Source organism: Aquila chrysaetos, chromosome 13 (assembly GCF_900496995.4).
Source record: "Aquila chrysaetos chrysaetos chromosome 13, bAquChr1.4, whole genome shotgun sequence".
Taxonomy (NCBI): domain Eukaryota; kingdom Metazoa; phylum Chordata; class Aves; order Accipitriformes; family Accipitridae; genus Aquila; species Aquila chrysaetos.
In genome coordinates, this window is record NC_044016.1 from 14,865,899 (window position 1) to 14,886,160 (window position 20,262).

Here is a 20,262-nt window from a genome sequence, read left to right on the forward strand (position 1 = left end):
TTTCATCAGAACAGAACACAGCAAACTCTCATTCCCTGGTAAAGTTTCAGTCCTGCTTTCTGAAACAGAAGGTTTTCACTAGAATGTCTTTTAAACTGAAGCTTCTGCACACTCAGGAAGTAGCAATACAGAACTATCACAAGATTTGTGACCCATTCTACATTCCAAGTTAATCACATTAATTTTGTGCAGCTAGTCAATGAATTGTAAGATACTGTTGTGTTTGTACTTATGTTGAATAGAGAAGACCCCTCTTCTATTCAGGACCATAATCTCGTTAAATCCTTCTATGTTTCTCAGAAATATGTGCCAAAAAGCATTTCAGTGGTATATGTCAGTACCTTGCTCTTTAAATCTCACTCCATTTTAGAGGGTGAGAAGGTACTTGAAGTAGCAGAGTTTACATTTGGTTGAATGCTATGGCTGTCTTTGTTGGCAAGATTCATCCCATCTGCTTTTAGCTGTGTAAAAGTTGGGTACCTCCTCTAAACCTCATCTAGGATTCCTACACACTATTCAACAGAGAAAATTATGGACTACCAGAGAGCAATCATCCCACCTTAATTTTAGGTAGTTTACACAGTTCTGATGAATCACCCTCTGGACACAGGCCTTTTTCTATTAATGGTAAAAATAAAAGAGAAAAAAAAAAAGAAAAAAAATGAAAAAGTCAATGACTCGTGCATCTAAAGCCAAATTTAGACCATTAAGTGTAGGTGAAATGCATTTTACCTTTACTGATTAGCATCCACTTTGGATTTGGCTATCTCAGACTTACACCATGGACTTTCCTAGGCCATGGTGAGAAAACCCAGACTAAATTTATACCCATTAGTGAGAAACAACTTATGGATGCCAGTGACTTCTATTAAAAATATTAACTATACCAGTCCCTACAGCATAGTGATTCATGAAATTACATTGTTTATGCATCTCAAATAAAGGAAAATCTGTAGTCTCCAAAATAAACACCAAAAAAGTGCCATATTAGAGAATTTTATAAGACTTCAAGTAGTTAATAATAAACAGGACAAAACCAACATGTCCATATGCTGGCAGAATAATGCCTCATGAATCATGCAGCTACTGTGAACAAATATTTGTTGGAGGAGTTCGCTGGGGTTTTTTGATGTGTCATACTACATTCATAGGATGATATCTGAGAAGAGAAGATGAGCAATGAAAGAATAAATGCTTTGGATTATAGTAATAGCCATTTTTTAACCTTTGGTTGGATCTGCTCCAAGACCTTCCAGTAGTATCCTGCCTAGCGGCAGTCCCATCACAGAGCCATCCAAAAAATAAGAGAATGAACTCAAAGTAGAATAATTATGCATCCCAATGAACTGGCAATTTGAGCTAATTATGTAGGAGTTGACAAACGCATAGTAATCTCAACATGTGACAGAGAATTTTATGGCTAGTATTGGCCTCACTAATTGTCTTCCTAGCTAATCTAATGGTCTTGTGATCAGCGCAGGAGGGGCACAAGCATTGTCAGATGAAAGACTTGAGACAACTATGTGACTGTTGGCCAAAATCTACCCCCATCCCGCCCCAGCAGTCAAAGTATTTTAACTCTCTGTAACGAGGGTATGTGATCTCAAAAAGACTTGACAGAAATGGAACAGCTGTCTCAGATGCTGGATGCACCAGATCTCCCAAATACTTTTTTTTACCCTCCATTCCATGCTACTGTTAGCAGCAAAATGTTACAGAAGACATGTAAACTTTTTAATAATAAAAATTTAAGATATCATATTATTTTAAATTATCTAATATAGTATCTATTTAAAATAATGAAAATAATAAAACAAAAATAACTTTTAACTCAATGATGCTGCAAATATTGTCACAACTTGCCCTGAAAAGGTTGGAAACGCTATAATAAAATCTTCAGTAACCAAAGAACTTTTTCACTTAACACCATGTCTGAAGCAGAAATGGTGGTAATGACAATGGGAATTTTGGGAAGAAAAGGCTATCACAGATGTGGCCTGAGAAGGCTGTGCACCCCCAACACCAGGGAAGGATCTCTCTCTTAGGACTCGTTGGCCATTCCTCACCGACTTCCTCTGCAAATACTGCATTCACTGCCTGCAAAGCCAGTAAACAGGCACAGTATTGCAGGCAAATGGAGAGGGCCGCACAAATCTCAATTAGAGTACGTTCTGAGTAGGAATTATTTTATCTTCAAGATGGAGGAAAAAACCCAGTTGCTCCAGTGGCTGAAAAAATCATGAATGCTGCAGGACGAGCTCCAGTTAAGACAAAGAAAAGGTTACAAACTCCCTACCGGTGTCATGGACTCACAGTGCCTTCCAGGACATGTCTACACTAAGGCACCCACTTCTGGCAGCCACAAGATAGGTACATTGAACGGCATGATCTGGATCTCTTTCCTGGGTATTTTGGCTAAAACCTTGCTGAAAGCACAGAGAGAAAGAGCCAAATTAGTTCTGTGTTGTGGTACAATAGTTCTTTCTAAAGAATGTGGGAAAAGTGGAAACTTTTGCTTTCCACAGACTACTGAACAAAAAAGAGGCATGGCCACTAGAAGACTACACGAACAGTTGAATCCATCTGGAAGAAGACATCCTCACGTATGTCCACAATCAGATGAAAAAACTCAAGGAACAAAGAACAAAGGACACCTAGGAGTGACTGCAGACAGCCAATTATACGACAGCTTGCAACACAGCTGCAAAGATCAATACAACTTTGTGTTGCACGCACATATGCATCTTGAGATAGTGCAGACTGGACATTTTAATGGTCCAATTTTATACAGTTCCCATGTGATCCTACATGGAATACTACAGTCAGTTGAGCATCAGATTACCAGAACCATATGATGAAAACTAGGGAAGTTTCTGAGCTGAGCAATGCTTTGTAATAGATTATTATTTAATTTTCTGTATAAACACATTTATAGCACATCTAACAGCTCTCAGAGAAACGACTATAAACAGCAGTCTGGTAGTACTTGCAATGTAAACGCCAAGAATGGAGGGAACAAATTATAACTGTAGACACAGAAAAGTAATGCATCTATTGAGAAAAAAAAATATTCTTGAACAAAAACTATCAGGCTTTGGAATAACGTCTTAAAAAATACAAGAGAATCTTCATTGCATGAAAACCCATTAGCTTAACAGAAGACCAGATGACTTTAATAGGTTATTTCAAAAATACACCTCTCAGATACTACCCTGTACTAGAGTTTTCTAACTATTGATTGACATAAGGTGAAACCTAAAGAAATTAAAGGCACTCACAAACACATGAAAGAGTAATGAGGAACGTGTCTATATTTTTCTGTATGGACTCCTTTGAGGCTCTGCTTGCCAGAAGAGTGCAGAGACACCTGAACTCCTGGCAGGAGGCACAGGGCTAGTGCGAGGACCCCACAACAAAGCTGCATTAACCAGATATTCTGCAGTTTCTTCAGGTAAATAAGGAACTTCCCAGCTTTGGAATTTTTTTTTTTTTTTACAGTTTGAATTGCAATCTTTCATTGTTTTGCATCTTGTGAGTAAGAATTTCTCCAACATCTATTTCTTTCCCTGTCCTAGGTGGATGCAGCCTTAAGAAACACAGTAAGTCCCACAGATGTCAGAAGCAGCGGGTGGAAATCAGTCAAGCAGTCCCTGCCTTCAGCACATCAGCTAGCTAACTGTACCTGAAGAACTGACTTATCCAGTGCAGAGATTTATAGACTCTGTGCTATAAATTAACTGTGGGCACAGCAAAATACGTTGCCTTATCCACTTCATCTTCTGCAAAGACATGTTTCTGCAAAGGCAAAGAGATGCATTCACCTCTCGTCCATCTGCATGGCTCTACTGTTTGCAGCAATTATTGCTTGCCTGCAGACTTCTCTAATCACTGAGCAGAGAGAAAAGAATTCTTCTAATTGCTGACTGGTTTTAGTTTCCCAAAATAGTTGACCTTCTTCCTTTTTGAAGAAAAAAAACTTTCCCCTGTTTCTCTGCCTGCCTCCCCACCCCCTTCCTGCTGGCAGACACAAGAAGAGAGCTGTGTTTGTTTTCACGGTAAATGGGAGGCCAGGGCAGCGACAAGGCTGATCTCACAGTTTCCAGCTGTAATATTTGATTTTTCTTTACAACTGCACATATGCAGAACTCAGAAACTAAACTAGTCCAGTAAAAGCAATGCACGTAAAAAAAAAAAAAAAAAGGTTTGAGCAGCAACAGCACAGTTCTTGACATGAAAGCAAATACTCCAGCTAAGAGACGAGTGTTATTTGGGCCAAAACTGCTGAACACTGCAGCCAAGCTCCTACATCCACATACAAGGACATGTCAGATTTTCAAGTGTTGAAGGTCCAGGATTTTATAGTGAAACTAGACAAAGCTAGGCATTTTTAGGTCAGCTGAAACTGTTCCTATAGGGCTCAGGTAAATAACTTCAAGGCCCACTTAGAAGAGAAAAAACAATCATTAAAAACTTTCCTTATGTCCCACTAACAGAGACAACTGTGTATCAGTCACCGTGACAATGCTGGTTTGCTGCTTTGAAGTTATGTAATTTTAACATACAGAATTCTTGTCTTCAGCTTTATATTAACATTACTGATATTAAGTATTTACATTGATCACTTTCAGACATTAGAGGGCTTTTTCTACTTTTTTTTTTTTTAATTGGACAATGAGAAGAATGACAGAAATGTATTTCAACAGGAATTCAAACTAGATAGACAGGATTTTCAAAAGCGATCAGCCAATTTTTTAAGGTAACATTTTTAAGAACCCTAAAAAATGTCTGATTTTTCTACTGGAGAAACTCAAACCTTCTCCAAATGGAAGAGCTGAACTTTGAGGAGGAAATGGATTAAATATATTTCATTACTAGAATGTTTTTCACAGGATTGTCCTGAACGTTCAGATTATGGACATCCAGAGGTAAAAAGCTGACACAATACTCCCAGCCCTAGCATTGACTTCATTATCTTTGCAGTCTTTATTAACTATATGTTCAAGGCACAAGGATTAATGTGTTTATTTTTATTTTATTTTAATGGAAATTCTTCCCTCGTGTACAGACTTTCAAACTGAGATCACCAAGTAGCACACTCTTCTGGAAGACTGTGAAATCCTTTCTTTTCCTCCCAGCCCAGCAGCTGGGAGCCCAGCTCTCCTGGGGCCCCAAAAAGCTGAGCCCAAGCCTGCAGACTCACCAACACAGACCTGGAAGCCCAGAGACCTCCGGGCTCCAAGTGAGGCTCCTAGCTTCCCAACTATGGCAGCTCCTAAGCAGACTGGCAAGAGGCAGGCTGTGTTGCAGACAATTAAAGGAGTTTCCTTAAAAAGAGGCACATTTCCTCAGCAAGGCTTTTTCACCTCTATTGGCAGATCAAAGCCGACACTTTGCAGTACACTTTGCTTCATCCTGTTCAGCTTTCTAACAGAAGATGTTTTGTGGTGAAAGGCTCTGGACAGCTCTAGCTGTCCATGTATTCTTACCTTAAAAACAACTTTTGTTTTTATTTCAGGCTTAGTGACATGGAAAAGATAACTTGTGAACAGCATTGTAACTAGTGCGGTAAGCCCTACCATCACTCTGCAAGTTATCAGGCAAACCTGAGTTTTGTTCATATTTCCTAGAGACTGCCTGGACCGAGTTGGTGTGCAGTCCAAAACCTACTGATGAGAAGGTTCAGAAGGCAGATATTAAGAGCTGGACCACTGCTGTGGACCTGGTGACCTGGGTATTTCCAGCCCTGGCATTAACTTCTCCAGAGCCTTTATTGACCAAGCACTTCAAGTCAGTGGGAGCTATTTCCACCCTTCCCTGCCACAGATGCTTGCAAATGAAATTACGATACGAAGCACTCGCATTTCTTTCAAATCTCAGAAACCTTATTTCAATTTGAGTTTTGGAAAAGACTTGGGAAGTACTAATTACTCCAGCTGGTTCATTCCAGGACAAGCACAGAGAGAAGAAAAACAAGGCTCTTCACCTCTTGTTGAAAAGAGCAAAGCAGACCTGAAGCAGAAGGAAAGAGAAGCAGAGGTACGCAGTAAACCGGCCTTGGATGTGCCTTAGCAAGAGGCTACAGCACACTTCTCAATGCCTCTCAACCAGCCCCATTCTGACACCATAAAATAGAGCAACTTGGGATGACTCTGAATTAGGCCAGTTGGAGGTAGCTTCTCCATAACTGCACACTAGTTGGGAACTGATGTTACACAGCCACGTTTGCGCTGACGCTGTGCCTTCTTTAGGGCAAACCATAGGAGACCATTGCCAAAGGTGCCCATTCTTTCACTCCCTGCCAGCAGCGATTTCTTTGGGGCAACATGGCTCTCAATGAACTCTTTGTGATTCCAGAGTAGCAATGTGGAGAGAATCTAGGATGAACCGTGTGCCTCAAATGTTGACCAAACACATTATTAATTTCCACATTTAGCTCAGAGACCCCTCAGACCTGGCATGCCTGGGAGCAGGACAACCAAAGGACTTTTGCCCACAGGTCTCTGCCAGCCTTGCGTATGTTACCAGCGTCGTTCCGGTTGTGCTCAGATTAATACAAGGAACTTGCTATTTTTTCCACAGTATGACAGACAGCCAGACAGGTTGCAGCTAAAAGACAACGCTTATTTTCATCACATAATGCTGAACATTAAAGAGTGCTATGACTTAATATGTGTTTGCTCTGTAGAAAATGCTTCTCCTGCATAGTATTCGTATCAAATGACTTCTAACACTAAGTTCCTACTTGTAGATTTTCTAGCATGATTCAGTAAATTATTTACTCAGCCCCAGAACACAGCTATCCTTCTAAGTATGCATTTGGCTATCTCTTTGGATGTTTACAGTTTATAATTTTTAATTAAAATTAATTGAACTGCAGAGTTCAATATGCTATAGTTACTTTACAGAGTGTTATTCCATATATGGAATTTCAAGAAGACAATAAAAAGGAAAATAATCAGTTTATTTTGCTCACACTCCGTCTATCCCAGTTTGGTCGTATCTGAGAATACTAAGGATTTCTAATGTTAAGAGGTTTCATAGCTAACCTTTTCCTTATCCCTCTTTTGGCCCCAGTGCTCTACCCAAAACACAATCCCCCACCCTCACAGAAAGTGCCCTTATGGATACAAATGCCTGTGGACAACTTTTTATTTGGCAGCTGTATAACATTATGGACTTATTATCTGTGAAAGAGTTCTACTTTCCTCAAACTGGAATTAAAGTGCATTAGGAAACCAAGAAAAATGTTGTTATTGCACATCACACTGGGTCAGATAGCTTTAGAAAATCCCCAGAAGTAGAGGAGAAAACCATTCACTTTTTTCCTGTACCATCAGTATCATCTAACCGACTGCTAATTGTACTGCTGAGGTTTTAAAGACCTCTATTCAGGTAAGTGCTGGCCAAAAAAACCCACTCTCATTCATCAAAGCACAAGTACTTTCAAGAGTAGCCTAGTAACACAGAAAAGACTTGAAAATCCTCAAAGTCCAGCCACCTATGGAGTGATCATGTGAAAAAATGTCAAAGAATCACTTTTGTAAATGCTTAAGACAACTGCTACTGAGTGGTAAATACAAAATAGTGTTTAATTGCAATTTTCAAAAATTCTTCCTGCTTTCAGTCATTATATGTCTGTCCCTCTGATGGAAATGGGAATTCTTTCAGTTTTCAAGCCTGTGCTCTCCTTTCATTGCAATGAGGACCTAATTCAGAGCTTTAAACTGTGTTCTGCAATGCATAATTAATCTGGCTTCATAGAGACCTGGACAAAAGACCCCATTCAATCTTCAGCTCCTGCCCCCTGAGATATTGTTATTTCTAAAAACTCCTGCCAGCTGGGCTGGAGGGAAATCTCAGCACTGTGGGAGAATGAACAAACTACAGGCCTCCGAGGGATTTGAAGTAACTATCTGACTAAATTGGATTAGAAAGTAAGGAAGGGGAGGGGAAAGAGGGCTTATTCTGAAGTCTACAAAAGCTCATAAAAAATTCTTAGAAGATTTTCATATGGTGAAGGGGAGAGCAATATGCAAGTTTTTATAACAAAATGGAGAAAGAATTTTAAAACATGCGTGAGCCAATACACTTGGGGATGTTTGGAGGGATTACTGCTGGTATTATTTCAGGAAAACTGTTGTGTCTGCCTTGGAGCTTTGAAACGGCATTTCTCTGTGAAATCTGGGCTGCCCTGCAAACCAAAATAGTCATACTTTCCTTCCAGGTATTTGATACGTCTCCTGTTTGAACCTATAATGTAGCATAACCATAAGTTGCTTTAAATTTCCTCCTAAGTACACTGCAATTAAAAGCCTCTGCCCAGAAGGATTTCAAAGGGCTATGGAAAAACAAATTCAGTCTTGTTAAGAGAGCCAGCACCCTGCTTTCATTCCTCACAAGCTCATTCTCCAAAGTGTGTCAGTGACACTGCCCAGATCACCTGGCCACCTCTCATGCATTTCAAAATAATTTTAGCAGGCATGCACATACTCGGGAATATTGCCCCATTTACCACCAGACTTTTTGGAAGACGAGGTGGAAAAAGCTCACGGCCCCATTGGGAAAGTGGGTGGCTAGGGGGAAAAGGTGCTTTGGGCTCTCTGCCTCCTCTGCCCCGCTCCACCATCCCCTGTTGACACAGCCCTGCTGCTCGCAGGCTCCCCACTCCTGCAGCACTGATGCTGTAGTAGAATGAGGTTATGTGGGTGTAGCCCAGGACAAAACTTGGCTCCCTAGCTTCAGAAATATTTTCAGAAGCCAGATCTTTCAGCCACCCTAACCAACACTCCCCGTATTTCAATGGGCAGCCCTTATAACAGCAACGACAAGGACAGACTAGTTTGTAGGTTTTTACATTTTACAGAAAGAAATTGTATAAACACCTCGAGAAAGGCCAGCACCCTCACTTAAAAACATTCTGCTGGCACCATCAGAAATTTAAAAAGGAAAAGTCATAATAAGATTCTGATAATGGGACCAGCTTCCTCTCCTTCCTCCTGCCTGTGCCTGCCCATCATGCAGGTAAGGCTGCATGGGAGGCTGAGCTTCCCAGGCTGCTGCTCGTGGGACACACTGCCAGGGCAAAGAGTTAAAAGCACCCATGAAATCAATACACGAACTTCTCCACTGTCAAAAGGAATGAAAACATTCCCTAAAAGTTGGTCTACTTACGACTCATGTGTTGTTACAGAGTGAAAACCAGGGTAGTTTTCAGAGGTCTGGCATGCGCTTGAAGAGACCAGCATGCACAATGAAAAATGCACCCTACTGGACGATGTATCTGTGTAAAGATGGGCATACAAAAATTACAATCCATCAGAGCAACCCTAGTCAAAGATCCCATTTGTGCTCTTTCACTATCATAATTTGCCATTTCTAGACCTATTATCACAGAATAATTTTCTATAATCTCCCTTTGCCTTGGGGAGGAAGCACATGGGGGCGGGGGAAGGAGATTTAAAAAAAAAAAAAAAAAAGGAGAAAACAAGATTCAGCAAAATCTTTCAAAGCAGTGGAGGTTTTTTAAGGGTGTCATTTCACAAAGAAACACTTGCATGTAACTTAGCAACAGCAACAACAAAAGTACTGGTAGCTCATATTCCAGACAAACAGAGAAATGTTTAAAACATTAACTTGTTACACAAAATCCATACAGCCCATTTCCAGTTCCTTTAACTCCTGGGGTGCAGGAAAAGCAAGCCAACACCACCACACTTTCTTTCCCAACCAACATAATGAGCCACTTGTGATAAGTATTACACACTACCCAAAGTCGTCAGATGTTGTCAAATATATGTTGAGGCATCACATCAAAAATCCTTACTTACAAGAGTAATCTAACAACTCTGAATAACCCTGTGGCATTTCTCAAAAGGGACAACTAAAGGTTTCACATCTGTGAAAGAGAAAACCTGGTGGAGGAAAAAAATCAGCGTCATGACATTCAGCTAAACATACCCTGGGTAATGCTAACACATAAGTAAAAGAACCACCTAAATTAGTGCTGACTTCTCAACTGAAGGACAATCTCTACCACCACTCAGTGGATCTAACAGTGCAGTAAGAGTATTGGACATGTCCTCTCTATTGACAACACCTATTTCAAGGCATTCTACCAAACTGGCAGTGGAGGCCACAGTGAGTGAAGGACAGACAGTCCCACCCAAGGCAACAAAAGTCAGTGTTAAACCCCATTTCCGCACTCTGGAGTCTGCATTGCACTGCTGTAAGCATGAGACCACACAGAGGATCATCTGGCAGATGACACTTTCCCCACTGGCTGCTTAGACATGGTACCCTGCCATGGTTAGGTCCTTTCCTAGCAATGCACAAACAGCCCTCCTCATTCCCACCCTGACCTATCTCCTGCAGCGCACCCATGATGCTGGCTGGCACTGCACGGGGAGCCTCATCCTGGCTGTTGCAGGAGTCCTGCAGCACACCCAAGACCGGAGCAGAGCCAGAGCAATCATTATGGGTGTGTAGGCGAAACTCAAATCTGTCACTTCAGGGAAGACAAAATAATTCGTTCTCTCTGTGAGGATGACGGGAGCCCGGCAGCGGCACTGGGCAGGTGATGGATGGAGGAAGAGGGGAGCCTGGCTAGGCTACAGGTCTGGTTTCCGCAGAGAGGCTCACTCCTGCTGCAAGGAAGGGAAAAGGGTGGGTCTGGAAAGGGAAGCAGCAGAGACTGGGGGTTGCTGTCCCTACTGCTGTGTGAGGGGTGGAGAGGGCATGGAGCAGAGCTGTCTGTCTCCTGAGGAAGAAGGTCCTTGCCCCCTGCCACACCACTGCACGGGGACAGCGCGGGTCACAAATCAAGCCTTTCATTCATACATCTCCAAGAGTATTTCTCCCTTAGAGAAGAAAACCAAGGCATGGCAGGAAGCAGGATTTGTCCCATATTACAGAAAGGGTCAAAGAGGAACCTGAAAGTTTTGGACACAACTTCTCCATCCACATGCCCTTGTGTAAATTTGGGAGGCTAAACAGACACCCTGCTGCTCGCCCTGCACCCGGTCCTACCTGCTGCTCAGCCTGCTCCCAGTCCTACCTGCTTCTCAGCCCAGCCCCAGCCCCGCTGCTCACCCTGCACCCTCACTCTGCCAGCTGACTCACTCTGCAGTTGCTCCCTACTTGCTCCACTTACACACATGCACACATTCATCCATGCAGACACGCTCAAACCAACAGCTGAAGCAGATCAGCCAAATAACCACAACAGCAATCTGACTCACTTTGAGTGAAAAGCCCTAGCCCAGCCCAGCCCAGCCCCATGGGGCCAGCAGTGCTGCAGGCACAGTGGCCGCCTCCACCACCCCCAGCCACAGTTGGCTATCCCAAGGGCTCTCATCCAGCCTTGTCTTCCCCCACAGCCCTGACATTTTAAAATTTCATGGTACATAAACATGAAGGGAAATTTTAACTCTGTTAACTCTGCATCAGCTGCCAGATTGAGAATCCGCAAAAATCTCTTAAAAAGCGGTGAGTGAATATCAAAAGGGGAAGCAGGGCTCTTCAGCAACCACTTGGTCTACTATGGGACATTTCAGCTCCACTCCTCAAAATCTACAGTCTGCCTCGTCTCATAGAAATAGGTCATTAACTTCCTTTTTCTTAATGCTTACTCCATGTTTTAAAAGTATACTCAAATAACTCTGAGACACTTTAGTTCCTTGTTTTTCCCCCTCTTCCTCAAAACCTTGGGCTTCAATTGAGAGTAATCCCTAGGACAAAATAAGAGTACAACTCAAAAGAGCCTGAGATCAAGGAAACATTGAGGAATAAAACAAAGGCCAAATTTTCCTGTCATACCCTGATGTGACCTGATATGACCTGTATGATTTACACTGAAAAAATGTTGAAAAATTGGACCATTGCATTCTTAAAAGGAGGCAGCAGTCTGTCTTCAATAGGTCTGCCACACAGATCTAAACAGCCAAACAAATTTCCATAGAGGGACTCCCACAGCATGAAATGCAGGCACAGAAATACTTCAGACCAGACCCGGTTATAGCACCCAAGTCCATCCTCAGGAGCACACTACTGAGCATGCATCCTGTGTAATCCCTCTTTTTCAGCTGTCTCCTTCATGAGTTACAAACTGCACTATCCCACATATACCATCTTGTCCTAATCTCCCTGTTGAAATGTAATCCTTGCAAATTTTGAGTCTAGGAAATATGGTTACCCAGTGTTTTCAAGAGGGTCTAAACTGGGCATCAAAACCCCCAAATGTTGCTTGAATAGAATAAAAAAAAGACTATGAGGCTTCTCATTCAGCTATAACATTTAATTGTGCATAGGAAATAACTTGGGATAGAAATTGCTAACTTTAAAGTTCAACAAATCTTGATGAAATCAGCTACATACAGCCTTGCATTTTAAGCTGGCTTAAATGCTTTATAAAGAATAAAGCTCTATAGAAAGCAAAACAAGAAGATAGTGATGTAACTGTAACAATGGTTCAAATTTTGGGCAAATGCGTCCTTAAAAATTTCTCATTTTTACAAGTATATTCTTGTCCAGTATTATAGCAATTAGATCCAGAAGAAATATTTTGGCTTGTCAGCTTTAATAAAGATGACATCGCAGAAACTCTCAAGAGAGCCAAGACCCAAGCACAGTCAGATGTACCACACTGAGGTCAGAAGGTTTCCATTTGCTTAACTCTGTTAGCCTAGGCAGAACAACCTGGAGTAGCATTGCTTTGTGCCCAGTCTAGGATGTCCCACGCAACCCATGCCACACCAAAACCAAAGTAAAACATAGTTAGTCCTTCTATTATCAGAAGTGCAGCTCTTTAAAAACTTCACAGGAAGCATTTTAAATGAAACAAGGAGAGGAGATGGAATCCAATGACGAGCAAATCCATTTGATCAAACATCGAACAAAACATTAACATCCAAATTCCATTTTATCCCAGGTCACATTCTTCAGATTACATAAAGACGTTACATATACCTATATTTCAGCATGGGTTATTGACAGATCACAGCCCTAAAATGCAGGCTAGACCTCTTCTGCTTATGCTGTAAAAATACCCTGTGGTCTTGCTTAATAACAGTTCTGAAGAGCACAAAAATAGTCAGGGGAAAGACCCGGGAGCAGGTTGCACTGTCTCCTGGTGTACAGCTTGGTACATGTTCCACCAAACTGTGGCTCAGGGAGCTAATGGATAACGAACACAGACACACACACATGCTCTCCTTCCCACCCAGGTGGTATTTTTATTTCTAACCCCCCTTTCTCTGGGCTGCAGGGAAGTTTGACAGAGCCACTGAGGGTCACACAGGATGCTTAGGAGCTGGCAGGCTCTGGCCTGAATTTTACCCTCTGACCACAAAGTACAAAGCAGTTTAAAGCTTAGGTTAAAATTTTTGTTATCGAGACGTTATTACAGGTGGAGAACATGAGATTGGGAGCATGTAATGCAGCCAAGCCTCAGTTCCTCCGACACGACACATCTGAGGCAGACCTGGCAGCAAGCCCTTACCACTCTGCAAGACAAGAGGAAGGGCTGTGGGGGCACCAGTCTCTGCGCTTTGGTCAGCAGACACATCCCCTGCCCTGCTGCTATCTAGGCACCCTGCAGTCACTCCAGTCTTGGTGATCAGTTGGTTCAAAGACCACCTCAGTGGCATGGGCTGCTTGATGCACTTACGGAAAGCACTGTATTAACCCATGGTTTAATGACTGCAGCTACGCAGGCATCAGCCTTTCTCTAAGCATTTTGTGGCACCTACTGCCACAGAGACAACCACCAAAATACCTAAAGAAAAGCTGTAATATAAGCTGAGCCATTGTATGCTATTCCAGAGATGTAGAAACCGACTAAATGGCAACTTTGAAAACGCCTTTTTCTAGCAGATATTTGTTTTATCCAGCTAACAGGTTTTGTTTCAAATGCTGACTTGTAATCAGTGCTAAAAGCATACATCTTACCCATTTCTTCACCAAATCTGAGCTGAGGTACTAGCACTACAAGAAACCCCACCAAAACAGAAGCTATTTTGTCCTCTGGCACCATGAAGCCACAGCGTGAGTCTCCTCCCGTGTATATCAGGACCAATTTCTTGGATGCCACACTCATGTAACTCAGACTGAAAAAGAACTGGCTAACTACTAGTGGAAGGGAGGTGCCTGTGCTTTCTCTCCTCAGACATTTTAAGAAAAAAAAACCAAAAAACCAAAACCAACAGAACCCTCCCCCCAAGTTTGTCAAGATTATTGGGGTCAGAAAGCCATGTAATGAATGACACTTTAAAATAAAAAGCCATCTATATGATATTTTGAGTGCCTTGGTAGATTTAATTCCCTTTTCAAGCATCCTTAAAAAAGTGAATTAGGAAATGGAGATTAGAGTGCAGTTGGCATAGGAAGAAGAAAGAAAACAAAACCAAATCAACCACTCATCTGCTATGAAAACTTCTAATCTAAACCTTTTTATGGTTTAAAAATAGAAACTATTTCTAAGACTGTGTGCTTTAATCAGCATGCAAGAAACTAGCCAATAATTAAAAGTTCAAAATAAAGGTTTAAACTCAAACATAGTTTTGCAACTGCAGTTATACCCAGATTACAAAATTCCTTTCACACAATGCACATAGCACCCTTTGAGACTTAATGACATTCTGCAGCTGGGGTAGTATGAATCTGAGTTCTTTCTGTTCGGAGTTATTTACTTCTGCAAGAAAATTCCCCATGGCAACTGGCCAAAGGGGCTTGTCTCCTTAGTGTGTGAAATGTGAGCAGATACAAACTTGACACCATATTTCATCCCCTTGCCTTCCCTCGTGTCTGCATTCTTAACTGTAAATTAAGGGGTGGCACTGACCATTCTGGGGTGGCAGGAAGCAGCTTATTCAGAAAGATGGGAAGAGGTGGAGGAAAAAAATATAATGCAATGCTTCAAGGCAGTTTCTGAAACTATAGTGAGATTCCTCTCATCCATAATCAAGACAAGCTGAAATTGTGCAACAGCTGATTCCCTTCTAAAAACGTGACATTCTTCCCTTTATTGACCTATTGATGGAAAAAAAAAATAATGCAATGCTTCAAGGCAGTTTCTGAAACTATAGTGAGATTCCTCTCACCCATAATCAAGACAAGCTGAAATTGTGCAACAGCTGATTCCCTTCTAAAAATGTGACATTCTTCCCTTTATTGACCTTTGAGAGATGCATTTATCATCTAAACAGGTATCAGTAGAAATTTGTCAATACTTGATAATGCACGTCTATACTTGCAGCAGTACCCTTCTCATTTGCAGTCTTCTTTTCAGGAACACAAGTTGGTTTTTTTTCCTGTGTGGAGGGTCCACAAAAACACAGAATACTTCTGCAGCACAGTCTGCCAAAGCTGATTATGAAAGAGGCAGTTTGGAACATGGAGCCTCAAGCTGGACTTCAGAAAACAAGAGGCACCTGGGAAATTATGTGCAACTTGCAGAGACTCTAAATACACTCTGGCAAAACCAAAAATTCCCCTAAGGACCTCAGTCAGCCAAGGGTGAAGCAGTGACCTTGGACACATCTTTACCCTTCTTGGAGCTGATCTGCATAATGCATCTGCTATTTTAGCTAAGGGATACCATCAGTGTACTCGCTTCCTTTTGCATCCTGGTTTTCGCTCCAATTCCTGAATGCACAGTTATGTGCAGTAGTGACACCAGTAAAACTTGCTTAAAAGATGTCTAGTTAACAAGGTACATTTTCTGAGAAAGCCTGAAAGAGTCTCAAAATATTGCTGTCAACTTCTAAGCATGCTCTGCAATGTGCCATAGTTAGGGGGCTATGTCTAGCTATTGTGTCCCACATGCTACCTAGAGAAGTTCAGGCTTCAGGCTGCCCTGGAGAGAATGCTGTGATTCCCTCTGGCCTATGGGGTAGAGACACCCTTCCAATTTTATTTGTAGACCAAAAAAATGTCAATGCCATGGGTGCGATAACATTTTAATTAATTTCACTTGAAATGAAGGTGTCTTACTTGAAGTTTCAAGCAACAAGAATGAAACCAAAATTCTGACAGTCCAGTCACAGTTTGCTTGTTGCTATTTTTGATTAAGAAACAAGCAGGATCAAAGACTTTTGCTCAGTTCTGTGTGCTCTCCACGGACTGCAGAGGGACCCATGGGCGAAGAGGACTCTTCCTGTCAAGGGGACCATACAGCAGTAGCTGTGCTCACACCTCTGTTCCCCACAGGACCTGGGGTCTTGTTCAGACTGGCTGCAGGGGAGACGCATTCCAGGGCAGGGGAGCTGAGCTGGGCGAGTACAATGCACATCCACCAATCCCAACCTGCAAAACACTCCCCAGGGATCATGCTAGCCCAAGCAAGTGAGAACAGATTAGTCTGTGCAAAAACCATGCCAGAAAAACTATCAGTGTAACCAGCTTTAGTCAAAATGTTTGCAAAGCTTAGTGATTCAATTCTCATTTAAATAAATGGAAAATGAGGCTGGAAGTTTTGAAGAGAAACTCAGGAAGCTGTTACCAACAAAAGGAATCAACAGGCCAAATTCTGAAGATTTTCCTCTGCCTGTGCTAAGCCCTGCTGCAGAAAATCTCCCATTAACAACTGTGTGACAGCTACTGGATCTGTAAGATGTAGCAATCAAACATGAATGTGATTAAAGCCTGGCTGGCGGGGGTTTGTGACAGAAATAGAAATGCGAATGTCAAATAGTGAATGGCAAATTAGAACTCCCAGATTATTTTTATCATTTCAGTAGTTCTCTGCAAAACATGAAACCAAGGGATGTAAGCATTTAAGAGGCTCAAATGGTAAATTCTTTTGGTACTGCCAGAGAAGAGTTAGATCCATGCAGTCCCTTAGGTTTCTAGGAGGATACTGCTGAAGTAACTGCTCACTAGTGAGAAGAAGGTTTAACTATCAGCTGACAAATGAAAGGAAGAGATTTTAAGACTGTTCAGAGAAGAGAGGAAGCTTTAAGTGCAGTTTCATTCTTGGGAGAGAAAGGAGGCAGGTGAAGGAGAGGGCTTTTATAGCACCTTCCAAAATAAGTGGCAAGGAGGAAGAAGAAGGGGAAAATTATTTTCTCTTCTCTCTGGGAAGCCAAGCAGGAATACAAAGGGCTGAGATCCTAGGAACAGCATGAAAGAGGACATTTGGTCCAGGGTATCTGTAGTTCTACCTTGCCCCACACAGCAGTGTGGCAAAAGTTGTCACACACTGTTTTGGTCTTGCCAGCAGTGCATTAAGGGTATGCCACAAGATTTGTTTATTCTGAGGGGAGAGAAAGGACCGCTGCATTTCATGTAGCCTGGTAAACATGCTGAGCAGAGAGATGATTATCCAGCATCCTCTCTTAGACTTACCCAGGGAGCAAAGGCAAGGACCTAGCAGTGAACACGAGCCCTCAGCTCACTGGCAGAAGCTGGGCAGCCTGGGCTTTCCATAGCCATCCTCTTCCAGCTGCAGCAGTGCCATCTGAGAAGGCCGCAGGCTCTAACACAGCGTCAGTTACTCACCACTGCCCTTCTGCCAAGGGTTACTGCCTCCTCAGATCTGCTGGATGAGCTGCTTCACTGGTCATCCCTAGCCTGTTTCATTCAAAAGCCCAGATAATTCAAGCAATTTAAATGTTGGTCTATGCCAGCTCAGCTCATTTTGACTGAAATTGGTAATTGCGAATTGTATCAAGAGACGCACAACTGACAGCACAGAGAGGTTTGTAGCTTCAGTAGGGGTTAGTCACAGTAATTGCTGCAGGGTACAGAGATGTTAAATCTCTTCAGCCATTTCAGCTGCTGCCATGAAAGGACTTGCACATCTTCAGCTGCAGGGGCTATTTTAGCAAATACCATCTAGCCACACTCACTCCAGAACCGTACCTCAGCTGAAAGCCAGCAAAGTGCTATGTAATTGCTGTTAGCTCTGAAACATTTCCAACCCAGACCCTCCTGCTTCCTGGGCTGGGAAGAGAGAGAGACTGTAGTAGTTACTCCACCACTTTACACCTGAGGAGGCCTTAAGTGGCCAACTGGGACCCAATTCTGCTCCTTCACAATAGCAAAAGGGTGAGAAGAGAGTAAAAAGAACCTGCTGGGAGGCTGGGGGGAGAACAGGGGGGTACGTATACAGAGGAGTTCTGTGTCAGTGTCTAAGCAGCATCTTTTGAAGGAACAGCATAGTGTAACAGTTCAGAAAAGGACAGGCTTATAGGAATTTACGTGATCTCACAAGCTGCAACAATAAAAGAACATTTTGAAAGAAAAAAAGACGGAATTAGGGACAAACAAATTGTTCATCAGCTCTAAAACAAGAATTTGGCAATACTAAGTCAACTGGTTCATATAATTTCAAAATAGATGTTTTTAGTTTACTTTCCTCTTTTCAAAGATCTTTTTTTTTCCCCTCCCCTAGCACCATTACCCAAATTCACATAAGAGGTCAAAACAGCTAACAAAGGGAAAAATCACAAAAATTAGCTGAGGTTCAAAAGGCAGTTACTGTATTAGAACATGATTTTGGCTTTCTATTAAAGGGACCTGCTTTACACAAATCCTAAGATGGCACAGGTTGGCACTACGGCATTTGTGTCAGGAGAGCTGCTTTGATTCACAATACCTGAAGGTCTGTTCCAACTGCTCTTAGGCTCAGGCTCTGTGGGTCCTCTGTCTGTAGTGCTGAGATGAATAAGATACATTCTTTTTAAATACTGAGCTTTTGAGAAAACTGATCAGTAGTCAGCTTTTTCAAAACAGCTTTCATGTTTTAAAGAGCTCTCTGTTTGGGGAGGGGGGGACTGTTGGTTTTGGGTGTTGTTTTTTTAATACAGTGAATTTTCTAAAGGAGTTGGCACTTGGAGGGTGGGTGGCATGAGCTTACTGAAAAGCTCTCCCTGTAGATGCACTGTCTAAAGAAAGTATCAGGTACCATAGCATATATTCTCAAATTTACTTAATACACAGGTTCATTTTTCTCCCTTTACATTACAAAGAGCTTTGAAAATACTACGCAGCAACTAGGATTCTACAACTGACTTAACCCAACTCAGTGTACTAAATGCCTGCTAGTTGTCCCAGTGACTTATACACAAATAAGCCTTAGCCCTGCCTAAGTTCACAACAGTCACTTTAAAAGCCCATGTACCATCCTCCCTGTGCAGCTTTCTGTCCCCACGCTTCATTCCCATTCACTACCTCAGTCCATCCTTTGATTTCCTGTTCCTAACAGCCTGTGCTTCACATTCACTCCAGTACTTAGATACGTGATGATGGCGGACAAAGCTGCTAATGGTCTCCAGAACAGGGAAGCCACTGTTCTTTTCCAGGCAAGACAGGAAAGCGCCATTCCAGAGCGGTGAAGACTCAGATTCAAAGCAAACTTTTACAGCTCCACAACGTCAGCTGCCAGGTGTCTGCAACCTGGGAAAATCAGGCCACAGGGCAGGACTCTCGAGAGCATTTTCATTTCAAAGGGGATGAGGCACTGAAACCCCCCACTCCTGCTCACTGAGGTCAGCCCAGCCCCTCAGAGGTATCCCTTGGTGGGCACATCTTCCAATAACTCCACTCAAGCTCACCACAATTTTGCACTCAGACCCTACCACCTTAGCATGAGTTAAGCCTGTCTAGACAAACAAGCACACTGAAGTGTGAGCAACCCCTTCTTACGACCTCCATGGCTAACAGATTCAGCAAAGATAAAAAGCTAAAGGTCCTTTCAAGAGCTTTAACTTCCATTCATTAACCACTAGAATCATACTGAATAAGGAATCTTGCCTTCATTATACTTCATTTTTAAATTATAAGAAAAAGAACAAACCTCAAGTGTGACATATTCTTTAGTCTTTTGCTACTAGGGAACAGAAAGTGGAATAATTTTTGTGTAATTTTCACTCTTGTTGATATTATCAGTTGGCATTTATACTATTGAGATCTGTATTAATATCCATGAACATGGCACCTCAGCAACCCATCCCAGCTGAGCTGGCAGTCAAATCAGAGCTGAGACTCTTGTCTCACCAACATCCCACCAAAGAGCTCTCAGGTGGGAGAAACCTAGAGAGACACAAAAGAGGGCATTCTCCCAAATTGCCCTTGAGAAATACATTGGAGTTTAGGCATTCCCCTACTCCTGCTGTCCTTCGCTGGACTTTTTTCAAAACAATCTGCCAAATTTTACCCTGAGAAGGACACTAGTATTGACAGGAGATCTCAAGCAACATCAAGTTGCTAAGAAATCAGTAGAGATGTCTGTCTGCAGCGTGAGAGCTTCCTTTCTCACCCCTTTCA